A 25,260-nucleotide genomic window follows, 5' to 3' on the forward strand; every position below is an offset into this window, starting at 1 on the left:
TTGCCTCTGCAAACTGATATCAACTATATTATAATTTAAGAAAATAATATAGGTATATAAACATAATCAGTGTTGCTAATAGTATCTAACACTCATGGTTAAAAATAATACTAATAATACCACTGATAATAATCCACGGAAGGCTGAAGGTGAAAGAGAGGCACATTTGTATATCAAGCACAAGATACTTAGATCCTCAAAGTTTCTACCAATCGAACAGAAATCCACAAATATGTGATATTTGGACTAATTATTTTTTTAATACATCACTAAATTGATTAGCACTATTTGGGATGGTGAATATTAAACATTAAAAGATAGGCCAATGGAAACTCTGGAGAGAGTCCTGAATTTAATAAGAATGAATAATAAGACTTATTATGCAACGGCTTTGCAGAACAACTCTTACCTCCTGACACAAGAAAATGAAGAGAAAAGAACAACTCTAATAATATCTTCTTCAATATTGAAAAAATACAATAAATTCTTCATCCTGAGATAAAACTCACAGATCTTATAAAATTTGCTTAAGAGAACAGAGTCAACTAATTGTACAATATGAACAGTGATACATAAAACAAATAAAACTGTTATCCACAAAACTGCTAACATGTTTGGTTTCTTAGAGCTTTATGAACTTGAAAGTCATGTTTTGCCTTAGAAGTTACAATCAAATATATTTTAACAGAAAAAGTAACGAGTTTGCATACTGTGAAGACATGTAGAAAGGCTTTATCATTTAAAGCAAATCACAATTTTATGAGTTTAAAATCAACATATAGCTTTGTCTCAAATTGTGAAAATTCTGTGTCTGTCTATATTTCCTTTACTTTTCACCTGGAATTTTAATGGATTCTGAATTCTCATGTGCCAAGCGGGGGTTGACATAAATTCTCTGAAAGTTTCATAATTAAAGCTTGTCTGTATCTCTTGCTCACTCCTTTCTATAGTCACCGAAGCAGAAATATACAAAGCGAGCCAGAGTGTGAAGGAAGGTTTAAAGAAAGCTACCTGAAATTCACACCCTGCATATGTACAGGTCTTATCAAATTGCATTGAAGAACTCCTTAAAAATGACAAAGAACTATTCCTTATCAAGTATGATAAAAAAAAAAAAAACCTGGGCATTTCCAATGAGGAAGGAATATGTTTCCCACCCGAGACAGCTAATCTTTTCTTCTTAGAACGTTTCTAAGCACATGACCTGGATAACTGGATAGATAGTTCTCCAGAGACTATCAATTATCATAGGAAGAAACATATAGGAGAGTAGCACTGGGAAAATAAAACTCACATTCAGTTTCAGACTTACCTTTTAATAGTAACAAACATTACCACTAAGAGAAAGAAAATTAATATTCTCTTGTCTTATCAAACTTACACTCCAGCTATTGTATTTGAATCCCAGTCTATCAATGGGTGTGGGATAAATTATATAAAGTCTTTATGGTATAAGTTAACAGACTTTGGGAAACAGTTTTACTTCTGTGAGAATCAGACTCTCATAAGCACAATATGCATTACTTTTTTCAGAGGGATATTAGATTAAAATGTGAAAATACATACACTTCTCAAAGAATATACTATAAATACACAACTATTAGATTTCATTATTCCTGAATGGACTTTATAAGTCCCTCTTGAAAATTAATTACTCATTTTGAAAGCCCACTATTAGTCAAATAAAGGTGCTGATTCACTACCAAATAAAATTCACCAGATAGGAGTGCCTCGCTATCTAGGCAACAAACCAAACAACTAAATAGTTTGTAAGGCACATTGTCATTTAAGTAATGAGAAATACACCAAATTTCAAGCCATAAACCAGTGATTTTTAATGCTTTTTATGGCATATATTTTGATGTGAGAGTCTGATAAAAACTACAGACTTCCTATTAAAAAATGTGCTTTCACAGATTTATGGATAAATTTTCTAGAAATTCCAATTTCAAATCACCTCTGAAGCCTAATGATAACAAATAACCTCCAACAAAGGTGTGGCATGCACACAGCCTCATATCTATTCTAGGTTCCATTATTAAAATGGAAACATGGACTATAGGCAAATGTCTACCAGAGGGTAAGGGTTGAGGGGAGTGGAGAAGGAGACGAGGTAAAGGGGGTCAAATACGTGGTAACAGAAAGAAATCTAACTATGGGAGGTGAACACGGAATGTATATATACATATACCTTACTGTTAAAGTGTACAGCCAAAGCTTACTGGATTTTATTAACCAATGTCACCATTAAACAAACAAACAAAAAAATAAAATGGAAGCACATGTGAGTCCTTTTTTCCAATTCTTTTCAATCGCTAACTTTGAAATGAGACCCTGTTAATTATGTGTTATGTTCATAAGAGTAGTATGAAAATGCTAATGATCACAAAATGCTTAAAGAATTTTAGAAAGTATCATTCTAACCTTTTATATAACTAGACTTTTATTTCTTTATTGTCCACTATGATTCTCCCATTATAGCAATTGAATCATACCTTGGAAATTCTTGTACACTTATAAATATGATTATTTCAATATTAAATATAGTAATCAGAAATTAATTTACCTAAATGATCTCCCAAAGGTTAAATTTGTGCTTCTTCCTCACCCTTACAAAATTACAAACTCACAAAAGTTTAAGAAGCATCTCCTGATATAATTAAAACAGTCTGACATAATATGTATTGAAATAACTTTCTAAACCCGAAGTAGAGCTGCTCCTGCCTGAAGTACCAAGTCCACAAACTGAAACTTAGATAACATATGTGATCCCTACAAATGCTCTACCTGACTAAGAACTCAGGATATCGAGTGAGCTAATCCCGAAACGTCAAGCCAACTCTGCCTTCTCACCTCAAACAAGGTTGCCTCTGTGATCCTAGCCAATCAGATATTTTCTATTAGTCTTTCCCTTATTCTTTATTCTTTCCTCCATAAAAGCTTCCTGCATTGTGCCACATTTTGCAGTTCTCCAAAAGGAGACTGTCCACTTTATAAAATGTTAACGCGCGCGCACGCGTGTGTGTGTGTGTGTGTGTGTGTGTGCGCGTGTGTGCGCTTGCCACTTTGTCTTTCATCATTTTTAATAGTTTCTGAAGATGAGGATGGAATTCAAAGCTGACTGCTGAAGACATGGGAGATCGGATGCACAGGCGAGGTGCCTGCTCACCTCTTTAAGATCACCCTTCCTCTAGTCTTTACAGAAAGCCATGGGTAAGTCACTCTTAGATGTAAGCTCCGCCCCCTTGGGCGTAACTCTCCAATTCAAACAAACTTTATTAAAATACATACGCCAGAAAGTCTCTGGGATTTCAGGAAGGTTCCAGGATAATTATATTGGGATCTGCAATAGGAGGCAGCCATCAGGAGTCTCACAAAACCTTAAAGCAAGTTTTTAGCATAATCTGCCAAGGGACTTGGGGTGCCATTAGAGTACCCATCACTATAAATGAATTTTCTCATGAAAGAAATGATAGGTCTGTTGCTAATGAGAATCTCAGAAGTCGCAGTCATAAAAAAGTGCACAGGTGGAGCACTTAACCTTGTTAGAACACTTGCCACACAACTCTAGGACTACTGCACTAAGATAACGTGGTCAAGGATAGGTTAGTTTCATGCTAGGCAACCAGCTAACCTCAAGAAAATTTCCATGCAATGAGGTACTCAGAAAAACACCAAAAAATCCCCAATCCAATGGCACCTACCTCTTAGGTATTAGTTTGGCCGAGAGACCCAAGAATCAGCTAAATAAATGGGATCTTCAAATTTTAAAGATTTGAGCAGGCCGCTTTCCTATGTTTTTGTGTGTCTGTGTGTTTAATAACTGTGGTCCTAGAAAATATAGATGTCTACAAAAATGGCAAAATCTCACTAAAGCAACCTAGAATTACAATGGCCATTATGGGAAACATGGAAATAAAGAATATCATTCATTTAAGAAGCACACTAAAAGCAAGTGATTCAAATCAAATGGAATGGGATAACTGTTTTGATTGGCATGCAGAAACCTCCAAAAGACTTCAAGATTCCAAAATAGGTTCATAGAAAGATTCACTGCAAAAGGCTAATGAAAAATTAAAGACATGGGAGGTACCTAAACAAAAGACCATAAGAGTGATGTGACTTCTGTTCCTCTCCTCTGTCCTCTAAGGTGCCTGTCTAGCAAGAAGTGATTAAGGGAGTTTTATAGGTACTAAAATCTCTTATATTTATTGAATGTTTACAAAGATATTAGTTAGGAACGCCTAATAATCCCAAAGTTATTAATCAGGGCTTATGTTAACGCTAGATTTAACATGTTTGCTCTTCTGTCTCGCTAGCACATTTTTAAATCAAGTCTTATAACTCAAACTGCTGATGCTTTTTTTAAAATAAAATTCACAATTTATACAATAAAAAGTCTAATTTTCCTAGCATAAAAATGAGATAAATTTTTCCTCTCGTTTTATTACAACAAAGTTTAGCAATACAGAAAAGTCACATGACCTAGGTGGGTCAGATGTTTTAAACCCCGAAACGTGAAGAACTCTAAATATATTAAATATTTTTACACATTCAGACTCCCCACATGCAGGTACTTGAAAACAGTTACAGCCCTCACCGAGCTAGCTGGGGACATGAAATTCAACAGCACCCGAAACTGTGAAGGTAAAATTTTACAAAGAGCAATGTAAGGTTATAAAACTGGCCGCTCTTAAGGTGGTCTGTTCATGTCGTTCCAGTGCCTTCACGACATAACAAACCAAGATTCGCAACTTATATTGTTTTTAACTTTTCTTTCAATTTTTTTTTGGTTTTCTTTACTATATTATGGAACCCTCTTTACATTGGTACATATAAAATTTATAGAAAATTTCTAGTTTTCTGATCTTTATCCTACACCTAATCTTCTAAAGGAAAAATTTATAGTGATTTCAAGCAGTTTATTCCCTGTCCATATCCAATATCATCATGTAAGAAGGTGTTTTCAGTAAAGCTATGATTTTTTTGTTATATATCCTTTGCTCTAAATAGAACATTAATATTTTTCTTAGATAGGCCATTTCATAATGGCATTGTTTGTTATTTAATCTCCTGTTTGTATTTTAGATCTTTAACAAATGAGTGTGGCAGGAAAGTATGTTTTGAAACTGCTGCGAACACAAAGTTCACGCTGCTTCTATGTCATAACAAGTCCTTTGTAGCTGAACCAGGAATCTCCTGTCTTCTCTCAGATTCCAGGAATCTTTGGCAGGCTAACTTGTTAGCCTGCAGACAGCATTAAATACCTGATGCTTAAAGAAAGCTTCTTGACACTGCATACACTAGCATTTCATTAAATAACAATGCCCCTATTTCACTCTGAAGAACACTCTCCCTATCATTTTGTCTGTAAATTCTGTAGGTGAAAAAATTCTATCCAGCTAAATAGAAAACATACATCTTAGCCGTGGACATTTAGAGCATTAGATTTTCTTTAACATAGAGATTCAGTTAATGATAGAATTATGACACAATTTGAACAACTGAAAGCGAGGTTTAAAACTTTTTGTCCAAATACTTTTGCAAGTTTATAATCTATGCTCTATTAGTCCTATACTAATAGTGGTTACTATGAGGCATCTTAATACTCTGTGCATCTATTTCCTTATCTATAAAATGAGGATAGTATTAGTTTCTACTTCATGGAATAATGAGAAGCTGAAATGAATTAATTTATATAAATTTCTTACCAGAGTGTCTGGCACATTAGAAGACACAGAGATTGACTATTATAATTATAGCTGTACTTCTGAGAATTCAAGCCAAGAGGAGTTGGCAGCTACCATGATACCACATGGACCTTGACAATGAATCCAGAACTGAGTAGAATTGTAAGAAGGATTTGTCCTGGAGAAATTATTTGAATCTCAGATTTTATTTCTGCTTGAAGCTCAGAGATTGTGAGTTATGTATACCAATAAATTCCACCCATTTTTTTTTTTCATAGCACTTTTGGCTTAGATTTTTCTGTCACTTCCAACTAAAAAGAATTTCAATACCAAGGAACAAAATTTAAATAATCATCCTTACAATTCAGAATGAACTGAGTAAAAGCAAAGTGAATAGAAGTAAGGACCCCTGTATACTAATCTAGAGTAATGAAACAGGTGTGTGAGTGCTCTAACTTGCATTTTAGAAGTAATATTACATGTTGTTTGCCTTTGCTCCATAGCAAACAACTCCAAAATATAAGTGGCTTACAGTAACACTTATTTATTTATTTATTTTTTACTCACATTACAGATTGATGATCAAAGATGAACTCTGGCTCAGTTTAGTTCAAATTTTCTCAGACTGTCTCTATTCTAGCACTCAAACTAACAGAACTGCCCGTATGAGAAATGCACCCTTTCTGTGGCAAAGAAAAACAGGTAAAGAGGACAAGTTGAACCACACAATTCTGCTGAGATCTTCTACTCTGATGTGATAACTACGGCATAAAGCTTAATGGTCCAAATCTCATGCAAATCTCAAAGCAAGTCAAAATACTGAGATCTCATCAATGGGACAGAGGAGGAAATTTTTACCAAAAGCACAGGTATGCCTTTGGCAGTGGTGGTGTATATAACTGTCTAGAAAGGTGTAAGGTATGAATGTGTAAGCACAATAATATTTGGCACATTAAAGTACTTGTTAGCAAAAAAGATTTTGGGGTGTAATGTTTCCTACTTTCAGTTTCAATAACATTGTATAAGAAAGATATAACAAAGTTAAACTATCCTATTTAGAAGCAGTTGGGTTTAGTAGAAAGTTTTTTCATTTGTTTGTTTGTTTTTTTAACTTATTGTCTGTAATTTGGAATGGATGAGAGAATGATTTTCTAGACTGATTAAGGAAGCGTAAAACTGGAGAGAGACTAGAACCTAGAAGAAATCTTTTTCTTTCTTGTGCTTTGAAGCTTCTCTTTTAAAGGTATTTCTATGTTAAAAACACTTCTCTCTGTTTTAAAGAGGCAACTATGAGGCAAGGGCCAGTTTAAATTTGTTGTCTCAGAGTCATTATCATGAATTGTCAGAGGTAGATGCCTTGTGAGACCTAGTCAATAATTACTCTTAGAGCAAATAGTTATTAACATTTAAAATTTGTAAGACAGTGTACTGTTATAAACACATTATGTGCATTAAATAATTTATTCAGTATTATAACTTCATAAGGTAGGCACTATTAATATCCTCTGTGGATAAGGAAAATTAGGCACATCTTGTTTAAGTAACTTGTTCAAACACACCCAGCCAGAAAATGGTGAAGCTGGGATTCAAGCTTAGCAGGCTGACTTCTAATCTAAATTATTAACCAGCAAATATATTACTAACTTTCAGGATGAAGGAAGTATCAACAACTTGTTACCATGTTTCTGAAATCCTCAACATTTTCTAGATTCAAATATTGTATTATTACTTTAAAATAAATTTTGGAAAATCAAGAACCAAAGCAAGAAAAAACAGGTAACCATTTCTTTCCCCATACTTCCATTACAGTAGTTAAGAAGGACCACACCTGTGCTGATTACCTACCTTCATACCACATTCAGTAGGATGTGAGGGGGAACGTCAGGATTTTGAGAGACGACCCTCCGCTAACCTCCTCATAGTCACATACAGAAGTCAGGGAAGGATCACTGAACCACTCTCCTAAGAGTGATCTCTCTCCTCCATGCTATGCCTGATGGGAATGGAGAGAGCTCCAGAACTCAGCGTGCTTCTGGAAAACCCCTGCCCTCCACCACCTCTAATTCTGAGACTCTATCATCATAAACACACCTCACTTCATTTTACTGCGCTTCACCAATGTAGATTTTACAAACTGAAGGCAAGACTCTCCACCAGCAGAAAGATTAAGACTCACTTTACTGCAATACCTGCTTTATTGTGGTAATCTGGAACCGAACCTGCAACATGTCTGAGGTATGCCTGTATTTGCCTAGAACCATCAAAATTATTAACAATATTGACTCTAGTCCTGTTTCTTTTGTCACTATAAGAAGTGCATATATATATACACACTTGCAATTTCTGGGCTGGCTCTACTCTTAAAAATTTCCAGTGTGAGCTCTGACACTCATATTCGGCCTTTAGCAAAATCCTCCCACCTCTTCTCCCTCCAGTTTATTCTTCCATTACTATGCTTCCCTATGCTGTTAATCATAAAAGTAAAAATTACTAAGAAGATAACACCATAAATGTTTATACATTTCACCTAAGCCTCTATACTGACATATTGAGCAGAAACAGGGAGAAAAGAGAAGACAGAAAGAACATATAATTTAAATAATGTAGTATAAGCTTAATCTATATAAGCATACTTGTTCTAGCAGACAATATATTTAAAAATCCTGATCACCAACTATACCAAAGGTCTACATTTGTAAGATACAAAAGAAGTATACAAAACAATAACTTATGGTCATATTTCTCTGAACATATAAAATAATATTAGAAAGCAATATCAAAAAGAGTTAAAGAAATCTATATTTTTTCTCATTAGAAAATACAGTTTTAACTAATACATGGTCAAAGAAATAATCACATTTCATATTATCAAACATGCAAAACTGAAAAAAAATTAAAAAATAAATATAAAAAATCAAATGTGTAAAATTGAACAGCAGATAAAATAATACATTTTCTAACTATAATTTGCAGTTAATGCACTAGATGCATGGAAATTTATAACTTCGATGTTCAAATTGGAGGCAAACACTTTCTGGATTACAAAAAAAAGGAGCTCTTGGTTAAAAAAAAAATTAGAAAAATGAGAAAACAAAATAATATAGCATGAATGGGACAGTAATAGAGAAAACCCCAAGCAAGAGTGTTCAACATAAAATTGAAAACACAAAAATACATTGAGAATAATGAGAAGAAAAAAATTGTATATAAGGAAGAGAGTAATGCATTAACCTCAATCCAATATTCTAAAAAATGATTAAACCTTGCGGAATTATTAATTGCTAAAATTGACTGTATTTTTTTAAAATATGTCTAAAAAATTAAGGAATCTGAAACAGAAAACCATAAATTTTCCATGGAAAAGGCACAATAAGAGCACCATTCCAAGACAATTTGACCAGTTTTTTTCCAATTTTATTTATTTAAATTAGTTTCAAGTATACAGTAGACATCTATAATGTTCTATGGTTAGACATCTATAATGTTCATAAAATGATCCCTCCAATTGCTCCCTCCCTCCCCTGGCCCTCCACTTAGCCATCATATGACTGCTAACTGCATTTCCTCTTCTATGCTCCCTGTGCCCGACTATCAACTACTAATTTGTACTTTAACCCTTCACCCAGCCTCCCAACCCCAGTCCCCTCTGTCTGTCACCAAATTGTCCACTATATTTTTTAGTCTGTTTTTGATTAGTTCGTTCTTTTTGTTCCTTAGATTCCACATATAAGTGAAATTATATAGTATTTATCTTTCTTTGCCATATTTCACTCAGCATAATAATCTCTAGGTCCGTCCATGTCGCTGTAAATGGTACGATTTCATTTTTTTTTAATGGATGAGTAACATTCCATTGTATATATGAACCATAATCTCTTTATCCAATCATCTGTTGATGGGCATTTAGGTTGCTTCCATATCTTGGCTATTGTAAATTGTGCTGCCATGAATACTAGAGTGCATTGATCTTTATGAATTATCAATTTGGTTTTCTTTGGATAAACCCCAGAAGTGCAACTGCTGGGTCAAAAGGTATATCCATTTATAATTTTTTGAGCAACCTCCATACTGTTTTCCATAGCAGCTGTACCAATTTGCAATTCCTTATCTCCGCATCCTTGCCAACACTTGATGTTTTTTGATTTATTAATGGTAGCCATTCTGACAGGTCAGTATCTGCCAGTGACATGATACTATATAGAGAGAACCCTAAAGATTCCACTAAAAAACCGTTAGAACTGATTAATGAATTCAGTAAAGTATCAGGTTATGAAATAAATATTCAGAAGTCAGGGGCATTCTTTTACACCAATGATGAACTTTCAGAAAGAGAAATTAAGAAAACAATCCCATTTACAATTGCATCAAAACTATAAAATACCTGGAAATCAAATTAACCAAGAAGGCAGAAGACCTATTTTCAGAAAATTATGTCATTGAAAAAAGAAACTGATGATACAAATAAATGGAAGCATATACCCTACTCATGGGTAGGAAGAATCAACATTGTTAAAATGGTCATACTACCCAAAGCAATCTACAGAATCAATGCAATCCCTATCAAAAGACCACTGAGTTTTATCAGCTCTGCAAGAAGCACACATTCTCTGTCTTAGATGGTCTATCTTATCAATTGGAGAAGGAGGGGGAACTACCATAGCATTCATATGAATAATATTATGAACCTAGAAAATATAATTTAAACCAATCTGATTTAAAAGTATATATAAATATCTTAGATAAATATCTTACTAAATTCAGATACTTATTTTATGTGTATGTATATAAATTTGACATGTGTATGTATGTACCATATACCTCATCACTAGAATTATCCCCCAAAAAAGCAATAAAATTTTATCATCAGAATATCTATTAACATAATTTATTGCATAAATTACAGGAGAAAATAACTGTGATCTAGATAAATACAAAAATGCATTTGTTATTATTTTCTTCTATAATAAAATAAATTTTAGGTAACCTTAAAAAGATTTTTAAAAATTTGAAATTGAGTATGTAATAAATCCTACAAAAATTTCAGTCAGTGAAAAAATGTTAGAAGCACTTCCTTTACAGGTATCTATGAAAAAATAATGGCTACTATAAAGCATTTTATTTTAAAGTATAATGCGGTCTCTACACAGTGCAAAAGAAAGAAAAAGTAATAAAAAGCAGAATAATTGAAAGGAATGAAAGAAAATCATTCCTGTTAGCAAATGTTAAAATGCACACAGATAACTCTTGGAGCCTCCACAGAAAATATTTAAAGTAGAATACGAACATTATGAGACTTGTTATGTAAAACTGAAAACAAACCATATTATATTTGTTTCGTGGAACCATTTTGTGCTGTACTTTCTATTGTAGACTGGGCACCATCATACTCTATGGAAATCTGGGAACTACATTTTCCAGAACAAATTTTTCTTCAATGTGTCATAGTAAAGTACACCAATGAGAAGAGCTCACAGATTTAGAAGCTAGAGTCAAGTGGTAACCATTAGTTTCAAATTGCCAAGACATCAATTCCTAGTGACAAGCACATGACCAGCAGCATCTCAGGCCGCCCTTCTAGATCTTTCATGACCATGACCATGACCAGCAACCTGTTTACCCCACTCTTACTTCAGTGCTTCAGTCTAACTCTGATTATGGGTTTGTTTTGTTTTGTTTTGTTTTGTTTTGTTTTGTTTTGTTTTAAGACTACTTTTTTAGAGCAGTTTTAGGTTGATGGTAAATTTGAGAGGAAGGTACAGAGTATGAATTTTTTCACTGATTCTTTTTTTTTTTCCACTCATGTTTCACTTCTGGTCTTCCCACACTGCTGTCCTTTTCTATATTAAACCCCATTCATATATCATCTGTTTTTCTGACTGATATACACAGATATGTAATGAAATTATTTATTTAAAATGGTCAGGAAAAATAAATACCAACATTAAGATATTGGTTATTCTAAGGTAAAAGGGGAGAGAATGGAATTAGCAAGGAATGCAAAGGTAAATATCAACTGAGTACCTTTTATTTACTAGGAAATGAAATCTGAAGTATGGCCAATGAGCTAACAGTTGTTAAATCAAGATCACACTAGGCAAATCAGTGTGTGTAAAAAATTTCACATATTATTCCAGATTTTTGAAATATTTTCTTAAAATAAGGATGTAAATTGGTCTCTTTACCTGAGATGCTTTCCAATATTTCCTTTTAAGTCATCAGGTTTCTTGTTTAACATACTCAATTATCGCCAGGAAGTATAATTACAATGATGAATATGATTGATATAAAGCACTGAAATGATCATCGTCTGGTCTGACATTAGGTGTCTAGACACTTTGCTATTAAAATGATATATTATTACTGTAAGAGGATTTCATGAATGAACTTAATTTCCATTTCAAATTCAAATTTTTAGTCAACCATAAAATATTACAGCAATGTTTACTAAATCATTTCTTTGAAGTGATATTTTAAACTGTCTTTGAAGAAACCTGAAATTTGAATCTCAGTTGAGAGAGCGAATGAGCACATCCCCATCACTTTCTCAAATGGATGTCACTAGGCTCCCTCCCCTCACTGCGCTCATTTTACAGTGCAAATGAAGGTGAGAAGCCCGTTCAAATGCTGAACTGAACTAATTATGCTACAGCTATCCAATAAACTCTTCACAAAAGAAGGAACATGAGCATTAGTTAAATGAAGTTCGTTCACAGTTTTCAAAAAAAGCATAAAACATTTTTATGACTTGTATCATTAGTATGGTTTTATTAAGGAAGATTAACACAGAGTAAGGACATTAAAAACCATTTGAGACATAACTTCCTATGCATATTATGGTCGTCTTAGTCTTACCCCTACAATACCCTTAGTCGCCCACTGCCATTTCTGTTTTTAATGATTAGTCTGTCTATACCTTAGATTCCCTCCCATAAGAAGCCGTGCTTGTTATTTTGTCACCTAAAATCGCAAATAAACTTCATCTCATTTTCGAATGCTTCCAGGTGAAAGATTTGAAACACCTTGAGGGCTGTTTAAGAAATTTCATCCATTAAACATATATGAACCCTATCCTGTGAACCACATTTAGCTAAATATATGCACACAATCATGCCTCGTGTGAACACACCATGGCTAACTCAAAGCCATTCTTAAGTGTACTCTTCATAAATTCCTTGAAGAATGGCAAATAGAACTTGCTTTCTCCAGTGCTTTGGGATTAGGAGAGAAATTACTCCCAGAAATGCTTCTAGATAATTATTTTGACAACTGCCAGAATGGGAAAATGGGATCTATATTTTAGCCCCTGAGAGAAACTGAGAATTGCATTTTGACCCTTTCACCTTTCTACCCTCTTCCCCTGCCCAATGCAATTAAGAGTTAATGAACTGATATCAGACCATGGAAGTTGTCCTGAATTATTCAAAATTTCAAATGGCTTAGTTGTTACTCCATAATGCAACTCTTCATAGAATATAGTTCCACTTTGTAGCCTGAACCCTGCAAGTGACAGAGACATTTAAAGGAAAATCTTACAGTTGAAGTATATGGACACTAAGAATTTGCTTCTCTAAGACAATGTGAACAGGATTGAAAGGGATCTTGAAAGAGCTAAAAGTGATTATGAAGTGAAAATCTCAGTGTACTGTTTCTTTAGTTTATGAATTTGATTTGAATATCATGTAGAAGAAGCTACTGAATACATTTGCTATTTTAATTTCACTTACAATCGTGATATCTTTTAGACTGCTGGATGTGCAGGATGTCTGGAGAATTAGGAACGGGGTAACTATGAAGATTAAAGTATTTAATGTGGTGTAAACTGTTTGAAATAAAATGAAGAGAGCCAAATTCTCCACTTAATTACACGACCAATTGTTCTCCTTTTATTTTTAACTATAGCATTAACTACTCATTCCATGGAGATAAAATATTCCCAATGAGTCTGACTTAACAATTTATGAAACTTTTTACTTCATGGACTTATCAACTAATATGTAGTGTGAGTAATTTGCAAAAATTAACTTCTGTAATAAATGTCTCCAGTAGAAATAACCATTCTTTTCTTCCCTGTCACTAAATGGGTGACTGCTGTAAGTCAGAAAAAAAAAAAAAAAAAAAGATTATCTTCTATTTTGTCAGAGACCTGCAATTTTTTTCACATATAAATAATACTGCTACTATTACGTTATTACTATAAACACTATTACTCTTGTTGGTTTGGCTACTGGGACTGCTACTACTACTATTATTGTTGTTGTTGTCACTGCTATTATTTTATTTCCTGAGTGAAAGAATGGGATTGCTCAAACAGATGTTTGTTCGTTTTGCCTTTGGTTTTCTTTTGGTTTTGTTTGCTTCGGAAACAACCATACGTATTGTCAAGTAATGTGTATTGTCAAGTTCCTCCTCCTCTTTGAGAGTGACCAGTGGTTGGGATGTATGACCTGTGATACTTTGTTAGACTGCTTCAGAAGATGTGTCAGGAAAAACATGTTTCAGGCTTCTGACATAAACAAATCATGACTGAAGATGGAGAGATATTATTTGGTCTTTCACAGCTAGCCATCAGAGAAGCAGTGGATGTGTTCTTTGTAAAACCAGTTTCTTCTTTATGAAACCTCTTACTGTACTCATTCATCATTCATTTTCTCTCCTTCTCCCTCTCCTTCTCTCTCTATGTGTGACTATGTGTGTGTATCTGTAAACTGATTTGACTACATCTTGACATTCAAAAATTATTTTATGCATTGGACCAGAGATAAACACTATCGGGACTATACAGATAATAATTAGTACTTACCCCCTTGTATCAGCCTTAATATACTTAATTTAAAGTATTTCTAATTCTAAGGTCTGTCTTGAAATATCTGTGAGGCATTAGGTATTTTTCAATCTCCTATGTTTTTCCTCATTTATAATCTCTTCATCTAGGTTGCATTTTGTTGCTTGGGTTTACCAGCACTTCCTTTTTTTCCCTTATATTTAAGATAAATTATGAAGATCACAAAGTAGGTAACCAGAAATTTTAAGCATAAAGGGTTTTCTTAGACAAAGGAAGGAGAATAGCTAAAACTGTAAGTAAGGCTCAGAGTTATTGACTTTGAGGTTAACCTGAGCTTATTCTGTAGGCTGGCTAACTTGTATGTGCCCTGCTGTGAACTCTGGGATTTTTAATCTTCTGTAACGAGTACTCATATAATGATTTTGTTTTTCAGTAGGATAACTACCACATTTGAGTTATAGAAAGATAAATATGAATGTAAAATAAAAGCTACAAGAGGGTTTTTCAAAATAACTTCAAAGAGAAAGGTGGCAATTTGAAATAAAAGATTTTGACATGGATGATAGATAAAGAATGATTGAAATTGACATGTACTCATTGCCTTATGCCAGGTTTCCCAGAACACAGAGCCTGAGGTAAAAGATATGTACTACTACATTATCAGGTAGTACAAACCTAGGGTGCTCAATGAGGGACAGGAAGAGCAAGGTAGAAGGGAAGGAAAAAAAACCATTAAGAGAATTCTTTAATAATCAGGTTGAGTGGTGATGCTGACAGACAATGAGATTGGAATATAAATTCAAGTTCAGAGTAAGTACAGATTCCAGTGAGTATATAGTCCTGCCCTTTTCAGAGGAGGAAAGTGGTTGAAGTAGGTGACATGACAATAAGTATATTACTAGTTTTTTAAGAGATGATGTCATCCTGAGGCTCATCATTAGTTTCTGCTAATGGAAGGATGGTTATGGAGCAGTAGCAGTTAGTTAGAGCAGCCTACAAGTGTTAGTGCATATATTATAGCACTCATGCATTGATTTCATCATTTACCTGATTGTGCTGTTCATGGACCATTGCCCAAACTCAGATGGGATGAGAAGAAAGGCTTACTGAAAGTCATAGTATTAGTCACTCTGGTATGCATTAACATAAAAAATAAAGACCCATATGCTTCATACGACTCCCAAGGGTTTATCCATAAGTCACTTCCCCAGAAATCTGAATCTTTACCTTCTATTTTTCTTATTTTGTTTTACTCTCATCCAGATCAACTACTCAAACCCTTTACCTCTGTCTTAGAGTCCATGTTTACCCATACTTCTGGTCACTTCTCACTTAAAGAAAGTGACTATTTAGTGACCGCACACTGCTTTCCCCACTGGAATGATGTCCCTCATGTACTTTTGCACCACCTCTTTGCAGAGCTGTAATGAGGTAAGAGTCCTTTTGCACCTAACACAAACTATAATAATCCATCTACGAATTGCACTGAGATGTATCCTACTCCACGAGTTGGTCATAGGGAACTTCCATGAAATCATAAGTATGACGTGAAGGAAAGTCATACGTACAAACAGACAAGTGACATTGGGCATCAGGGTTACCTGCTCATGTGTTTGATCTGCTCGGAAAAAAATTCTTACTGTGACATTCCAATTTCACAATAGATCTTTGCTACTCTGCCTCATATTATGCCCAAATGGACATGATAAAATCACACCTCAAAATGGACGATTCTAGTCATACAAACCCTTGATGTCCCCTAGCAAGGAACAATCCATACTAGGGCCATGGAAACCCCTCTCAATTTATTCCTTACTACTTTACTGAAGAGAGCATTTCTAGGCAATTCTGGGAATGATAGACTTGTGGTGGGTTCACAGCTCTCAAATACCAAATCCATTTTACCTGCTCATATTTCTGAGTCTTCTGACTTTATCTTCACGACTATTTCAAGGAAGTAACCTCATTTATTTTTAATTTACTGTAATTGAGTGCTGGATTCAAATAGCCAGTTTAACAGGTTATTAGGATATTTTAGGAGTCATCATAATGGATATAAGTTCTCTAAGGAATTAAATTGTCTCCTATTAAACCCTTGTATGAATAGACTGAAGATCCACGTCTAAATACTGTACAACGGTTCCTGCCAAAAAAATTTTAGCTACATTCTATACTTTCTTTAACATGTAAGCCATTTCTTCCTAAAATAGGAATTGTCCTTTCTTACTTGGTCTGTGCTTAATCCTGATGCTTGTAATTGTCCTAGAGACAATAAGAGAAGGCAAGAATTCCTTTATGGAAACAAGTTCCATTTCTATAAACATATGATTCAACTAAGGTCATTTCAAGGTCACCATTCAAGGGGAGACTACTCTTCTTTAAAAGGAGGATGAAGGCAGCTTTTGCTGAAATAATGAATCCAGTGGAATTTGAAGATTCAAATTTATCAGACTTGTCTAACCATACTACCTATCAGAGTTCAGTGTTCAATTAACTCTCTTATCAGATTTCTAACATTGACGTGAGATTTTTTGAGATTGCACACTTATGATATCATATTCTTACATTCTTATAGTTAAGTTCTGCCCTGAGATTTCAGCCTCTGAAAAATTCTATAGAAGCTACCCATAGCATGCCACGAGATGTAATTTGATGCCCAAGTATTGGAAGGGTTGGCTGTTGAGAATGCCCTAATTCATATAATTGCCATTGTCTCATCTAGTCCCAACACCACAACCAGGACACATTCTATAGCCTTAGATTACACCTAAAACTTATTCAAATAATCATGAATAGTTCTGGTGCTACTGCATGACCAGGGGTCATACCACTGTATTTACTATCAGCAATTAGATCATTATTGCTGTCCAAACTACGAGCAATTAAGCTTTGTGCTTTTATCCCAAGGGTCTGCATTCTAGGACCACACCTAGGATCTATTGTCTTGGCCTGTGGAAAGCAAAGCTTGAGGAAAAGATATATGTTCTAGTACTTTATTAGGGAAAACAATCTTGGCATGAGTGAAGTAAAGGGGAGACAGAAGGAAGGGGGAAAAAAATGCCAAACTATATATTGATATTATGTTTCCAAATAGCTACTGCATGATATAAAATAAAACTATTACTTTCAAGAATGTCTTGTAGAATATGTTGCATAAAGTACAAAACTCTCTAAAGAATGAAATCAAGGAAAAGTTTAAATAAAGAGATATTTCATGTCTATGGATAGGAAGATTCAACACTGTCAAGATATCAGTTCTTCCCAAATTGATCTATAGGTACAATGCAATCTCAATCAAAATCCCAGAAATTTATGTCATGGATATTGACAAATTGATTCTAAAGTTTTTATGGAAAGTCACAAGAGCCAGACTGAAGGAGAAGAATAAAGTTGGGGGACTTTATTATTATACATGATTTTAAAATCTACTATAAAGTAAAGTACTCAAGACAGTGTGGTATTGAAGAACCCAGAAATAAGTTCCCATAAACATATTCAACTGAACAGTAACAAAAGAGCAAAGGCAATACAATGGAGCAAAGACAGTCTCTTTAACAAATAGTACTGAAACAACCAAACATTTACATGAAAAATAAATAAGTAAATTAAGACACAGACCTTACTTCCTTTACAAAAATTATCTCAAATACATCAGATTTAAATGTAATGTCTAAAACTTTAAAAATCCTAGATGATAACATAAGCAGAAACCTAGATGACCTCAAATATGGTGATAATTTTAAGATACAACACCAAAGAAAAAATCCATGAAAAAAAAATTGATAAAGCAGGCTTCACTGAAATTAAAACTTCTACTCTGTGAAAGACAACGTCAAGAGAATTAGAGGACAAGTCATGGACTGAAGAAAACTATTTCAAAAAACACATCTGATAGAGGACTATTATCCAAAATATACGAAGAATTCCAAAAAGAAAACAAATCACCTGGTTATAAAATGGGTCAAAGATCACAACAGATACCTCACTAAAGAAGATATAAGGATGCATATGAACACACATATGAAAAGATGCTCCACAGCATATGTCATCTGGAAAATGCAAATTAAAATAATGATACTACTATATATCTACTGGAATGGCCCAAATCCAAAACATTGACATTAAATGCTACTGAGGATGTGAAGCACAGGACCTCTCATTCATTGCTGGTGGGAACGGGACATGGTACTTCCACTTTGGAAGACAATTTTGCAGTTTCTTGCAAAACTAAACATACTCTTACCATACAACGCACCAATTATGCTTCCTGGTGTTTATTCAAAGGAACTGAAAATTTAGGTTTACATGAAAACCTGCTCATAGATGTTAATAGCAGCTTTATTCATAACTGCCAAAACATGGAAGTAATCACGATGTCCTTCAGTGAGTGAAAGAATAAATAGTGGTACATCAAGGCAATGGAATATTATTCACTACTAGAAGTAAATAAGCTATCAAGCCATCTAAAGAGATGGTAGAACCTTAAATGCATATTATTAAGTGAAAGAAACCCATCTGAAAAGGCAACATAATGTATGATTCCAATTATATGACATTCTTGAAAAGACAAAACTATGGTGACAATAAAATATCAGTGGTCTCTAGGAGTGGGAGTGGTGAGGGGAATGAATAGGCAGAGCGCAGAGAATTTTTAGGGCAATGATAATATTCTGTGTGATATTATAAAAATAGATATATGTAATTATACATTTGTCCAAGCACATAGAATATACAGGTGTAAACCCTAAGTAAGGTAACTGTGGCCTTTGGAGGATTGTGATGTGTCTATGTAGGTTCATTCTTGGTAACAAACCATTCAAGTGAGTGAGGCTGATAATTGGAGAGGCTATGCATGTGCGGGTGCAGAGGGCATATGGAAAATCTCTGTACCTTCCCCTCATTTGCGTTGTGAAATTTAAACTGTTCTAAAAACATAAAATCGTTAAAAAAATATTCTGTTAATAACTTTCACCCAAAACAGTCTATTCAAAGGACAAAGAGAGAATACTTCTTTGCCAAGTCATTTCCCCTTTAGTCAAAGGTCTGCTTCACGAAAGCACACTACTCAGTGGTTCCCATGATGTTGAACATCTCATCCTCGACTGGGGCATCCCAGAGAAGAAGGCAAGACGTGTGCAGTGTGAGTATGAAGGAAAGCATGCTGGCAGGCTAGGCCTGAAAGAGGTTGGATAGAGTCTGTGTAAAATTGTTTGTGGGTCTATGTATATACATAAATTTAGAACTACCACATTTACTTATGGTTGAAGTACTGATTCAAACAAAAGGTGACTGCATTCTCAGGAAATATATGTGAGAGAAAAACTGAAATAGCACTGAAGAAAAATTATGGCACTACAGATATTGTAGTGAGGTCATCATAAATCTTTACATGTTTCTCAAGGGCCATATTCTTTGATATAATGAAGTAAAGTATACACAGAAAATAAGACAAATAGAAATCTCTCCCAAACAAAGGAATTTTTAAGCTCATTTACCCATATATATGATTGACTCGAAATGACCAAGGAAGAACAGACATGCTGGGGACAGAAAGATACCTATGGATGAGAACTTGAGAGATGATATGTGATTATTACGCACTTATGTCATTTTGTGCTCTTATACATATTAATTCAGAGGAATTATGCAAGAAAATATTTCATGAAAGGTTTTTATCATTGATTTTCTAACATAAAACATTAATTGAAATTATCAGGTTTTTAACAAAAAATTAACTGGAGTTTCAGTAAAAACCTTAATTTTTTTCTTCAGTACCAAGGATCCTCAAATAAACATCATTTCATTCAACGTCATTTGTGTTATAACATTGTTGATAAAAAAAAAAAAATCTGGCTGGGGCCACACTGTCTGCCTAAGCTTTCTCCAGGTACTCTGGTTTCTTTCTCAGGTGAATAGAAGTGTCAAGACTGTCACAATCTGAGTGAGTGTGGGTGTGTGTGTGAGTGTGCCCTGCAGTGGAAGGGTGTCCTGTCCAGGGCTGTTTCCCTCTTTTCGTCCAGAGCTGCTGGGATAGACTCTGGCCACCTGTGACCCTGAACTGGAATAAGCGGGCAGGAAAATCATTCTTACTTTTTTTATTAATCTCTCTTAAATGTAGGTATGGCTCACATTTATTTTATTGTTTAATATTAAAAGTGTTTTTGTCCTTTACTAAGAATTTTAGTGACGTTTTTGTGATCAGTAATGTGCCAAAGGAACTCAACTCTTATTATACCAATCAGCCTATGGTAAAATTGGTTTCGTTATATAACATTTCACCTAAAGTCACAGTTTCAAGGATCTAACAATAACATTAAGTAAGGACTTACTGTGTTTGATTTGAATACAAACTAAATTTTAAAAATTGATAACATGTTTTGCTAAATATACCATTAAAGACTAAAATCCACATTGCACATCCTTCCACTGTTCTACAGAAGTCATTTCATAAATCAACTTTTCTATCCTTTTTCATTTAATCATCTGACACTGCTGTATAGAATGGAATGAGCTATGCTATCACACTTTCTAGTACTCATAATTTAAACCTCAAAACTAAAGTTATTTAATAGAAAAAATTAAATATTATCAATATTAAAGACAATGCTAAAGTTTACTATGACCTGTCTAGATTAAATGTTATATTTAAAGATAGAAGATAACTTCTGAACATTTTAACTGTTGTTCTTAAATTTTAAACATCCTATATCTTAACTCTTGGCCTTTTTATATGACCCAGGTAATCTTCCTTATCTTAATACTTTGGTTTGTACGTTTATTCTTGGCTCTTATTTGAACTCCATACCAATCACTGATTCATGTGGGTTCTAGAGTGAATTACACTTTTAAATAATATTGTTTAGGGAAAAATCAAAACTTTATAAAAATCCAAAGAGAAGTTCCCACAAAGTTGCCAAATTTGACCAGACTTATAACTAATGGCTCACCAAATGAATAGTCACCAAACTGGGTGATAACTGAAGTGTAGAGGACTAGAACTACTTATGCAACACACTTATAGTTATATCTGATTTCTTTGCTCTGGAACAGTTCAGGAAAACATGGTGCTCTTAGAAAATCCACCTTATCTATACATTTGTAAAACTGCACTGGGCAAATTTTTATTCCAAAGAAACTAAGATTGTTTATACATTGGCTAAGCCAAGAGCACTGTTCGGGGAATTTAACAGTTTTGCTCAGGCTATAACTGATCATCTGTTATTGAAGAGGTCTTTGGAGACTGAATCACCTAGGCAGGCGAAAGCTACTGATAGAATTCCTTGACAATGCTCAGTTTTCCATGTAATTTTTAAGATGCATACTATGCGAGGAATGAAGAATAGGTCTTACTATTAGTGTTTATACTGTACCAAGTAAGAAATCATAATTTTTCTCTTTATATAAAATCTTTAAATTCTCATAAAAATTATATTGTTATTTTAAAGAAGTAAAAAAAAAAAAACATTTATTTTACTTGTTTTCCTGCTTCTAACATGATAGGGTGAACATATATGTGAAGAGTAGGCAAACAGATGTTCCATATAAATGGGTATTTTGCCTCATTTTTCTGATTATATGACAAGTATCAGAATCCTCAGGAAAATAATATTTTTTAATAAAGCATCTGCATAAGTAAAACTACAAAAACAGCAGCATTGTGGGTATTACCTTAACTCTATGTAAAAATAATGCTCATATCTTTTTACGATAAAATAATCCCATGTAATGTAACACAACCATTGCCCACTTACCGGGCACTTTCTGTGCACAGGGACTGCCTCCCACGTCCCACTGAGAGGAAACGGCAGAGGAAAACAAATGGGACCATGAAGGTGGATGATGGCACTTCATGACCAATGATTCTGATGTTCTCATGCGTTATCGTATCCAGTCATCGCGAGCGTGCCAATTCTTGATCCTTAACAAAATGTTATTTTTTTCCCCACAATTCAGATAATGGACTTTATGTGGGATTTTGAAAAATGATTCACTTAACTGGTAAGTTTATATCGCAATTTGAGAAAATAGGCCAATGAAAGAAAAGATATAGCTACTTTGACCATTTTTTATTCTTTGGGAAATCAAGATTCTAATGTCATTTAAAAGTTTTTAAAATTTTTTTAATAAAGCATTTTCAATATTTTAATTCCTCATAATTATAAATTTTTGTTAATCTAAGCTAATAATGATACATTTATAATAGTTGAGAGATGATTTTATCAAAAAGTTTTTTATAATTTAGCTGATAAAGTTTAAATATCTCTATTTTGTGACACCACATTCTTTTTTGTTTGTTGTTTTGGGATTTAAGTTCACAGTGCTTGTTCAGAAAAATAATATAAAAGGAAGCATAATGAACTCATGAAAAATGTTGATTTTGGATAGGTGAAAGAATTAAATGATCTGATGTGCTTGCTATAACTACATATGACAAATTAGTCTGCCAGACTTAATAATATGTTATATCCCTTTGAATTAAAATATTACATGCATATTTCAACTGCTTTTAAAGATTAAATGTTGCATGGATAGACAGAAAACATATTATTATTGCATTTCATTCTCAATAATGTTTTGTATTATTTCAAGAACTAAAAGTTTAACTCTTTATTTAAACATATATCATTTTACAGAGTTTAAAACATTAAGTTTTGTGATAAAGACATGTAAAATTAATCTTTAAAATATGGGAATATTAGATGTATAAGGATATCATGTGTTCTACCCAATTTTACTAAACTTCTTAAACTGTTACGCTAAAATACTGATTATGTTAAAACATAATCTGTATCTTGAAAGAAAATTAATGTCTGTAGGTGGCATTTTAAAAACAAACAGATGTACCCACATTAATTGAAGGGCTGAATAAAATCCCACAAAATCCCAAATAATGGATTCTGAAAGCCTTCAGGATGTCAAACACATCCACAATGGGAGGGTGACATATTCCAACTTTATAGGGACAGAAGCTCTTGTTCTTGGGGTCCTCTGAGACCTTGCCCTATGTATCTCTTCATCTGGCTGTTAATCTGTATTCTTTATCATATCCTTTAATAAACTGGTAAACATAAGGAAGTGCTTCTTCCTGAGTTCTGAGTTGTAGCAAATTAGTTAAACCTAAGGAGGGGTCATGAGCATCTCCAATTTGTAGCAAGATCAGACAGAAGTGTGGGTTACCTGAGAAGCTGTTACTTGGGATTGACATCTGAAGTGTGGTGGGGAGCAGTCTCGTGGCACTGAGTCCTTAGCCTGTGGGTAGCATCTAGGTAGGTAGTGTGTCATAATCAAATTAAATTGTCGGACACGCAGCTAGTGTGGAGAATTGCTTGGTGCGAGGAAAATCCTCCACACCTGTGGTGACTAGATCTGTCAGAAGTGAAGTGTTTTATGTGAGTAATAAAGAAGACACACATGGAAAAAAGACAGAGTAAGGAAGAACTGGTTTTCCTACACAGGAAAGAAAAGAAAACTATGAGTTTTTCCTTTATAACAGTCAACCAACATGTTTTATTCCTGATTTCTGTTGTTAATCTAATTTCCTCCATCCACTGTTCAAAATTTAAAACTGTACTAATTATTAACAACTTAACACAGGCCATAATTTGGAGTTGTAGAAAGGGAAAGGGCTCATAGCTTGACAAACAATTAAAGAAAATTCATCTAGAAGAGATGCTAGTGCATAGGACATGCTCCAATAAATGTTTCTCAAAGATCTATATGCATAAACACTCAGGATACAGGAAGAGAAATACAGATATTATAAAACTATTATTTCAGATATCCATTCTCATTCTCCAGTTTCCTCAAATTTAGATTCCTCTTCATATTTTCATAAATACAGAAACACGAATTATAATAAAATGTAAACATCAGTATCTCTGTTAAAAAAAGAAATAATGCTAATTACAAAGAAACTATAATAAAGCCATTTCGCGAAATATTTATTTGATAGCAATATCTTAGAAATTTTAACATGCTTATTGATTACTTGTTGCCACTTCACTCTATAGTGTAACAGTACAGAAAGAATCTAGAGACTTGCCACTTGCAAAAGGGAAGGTGGCAAACCTATAAATCACTCCTAATTATCAAAAATAGAATGCATAAAGTGACCTTCACACTCTTGAGTATAAAACATATCAATAATTTCTTATTTCTGACATCCTCTTACAGCTATGATTCACTCACCTGATTTTAGAAAGTTCTCAATGTGCCTGATTTCCTTGGCCTACCTTTTTCTCCCTGTTACTCATTATCCCTTTTATTCCTCTCTCACTGACTCCTCAGTTGGCACATTTCCATACTCACCATTATGCTTACAAATAATCTTATTAAAAAGAGTTCAGCTCACCAAAGAGCACTTGTTACATCGAGCATGGAACTGACACTAGACTCACTTCCCAGGGGCAGTATTCAAGTGTTTTAGTAAAAATATACACTCGCTTGTGGTTGGCTAAGTATACAGCCACATTATTAAGATCAATTATTGTCCTCTTGTGCTAGAAAACAGTATACAACATGTTGAGAGGGTGACTAGTGCTCAGAGAACTGGCCATTGACTAAAATATCAAGTACCTCTTGTATCAATGCGCTGACAACTTGTAATCTAACAGAAATAGTATTTCAAGATCATATGCTGATTATCTAGGGATATTTATTCAGCATATGATGAAAGATCTGTGCAATCTTTTTGACTACAGGGACCTCAGAGGCCTAGTCAGCAGCATAGCCAAGAAATTAAAGGATGACAAATACTTCATGATTGAATTTCCAATTCCCAGTCTTGAT

Source organism: Rousettus aegyptiacus, unplaced genomic scaffold, assembly GCF_014176215.1.
Source record: "Rousettus aegyptiacus isolate mRouAeg1 unplaced genomic scaffold, mRouAeg1.p scaffold_m13_p_4, whole genome shotgun sequence".
Classification (NCBI taxonomy): Eukaryota; Metazoa; Chordata; class Mammalia; order Chiroptera; family Pteropodidae; genus Rousettus; species Rousettus aegyptiacus.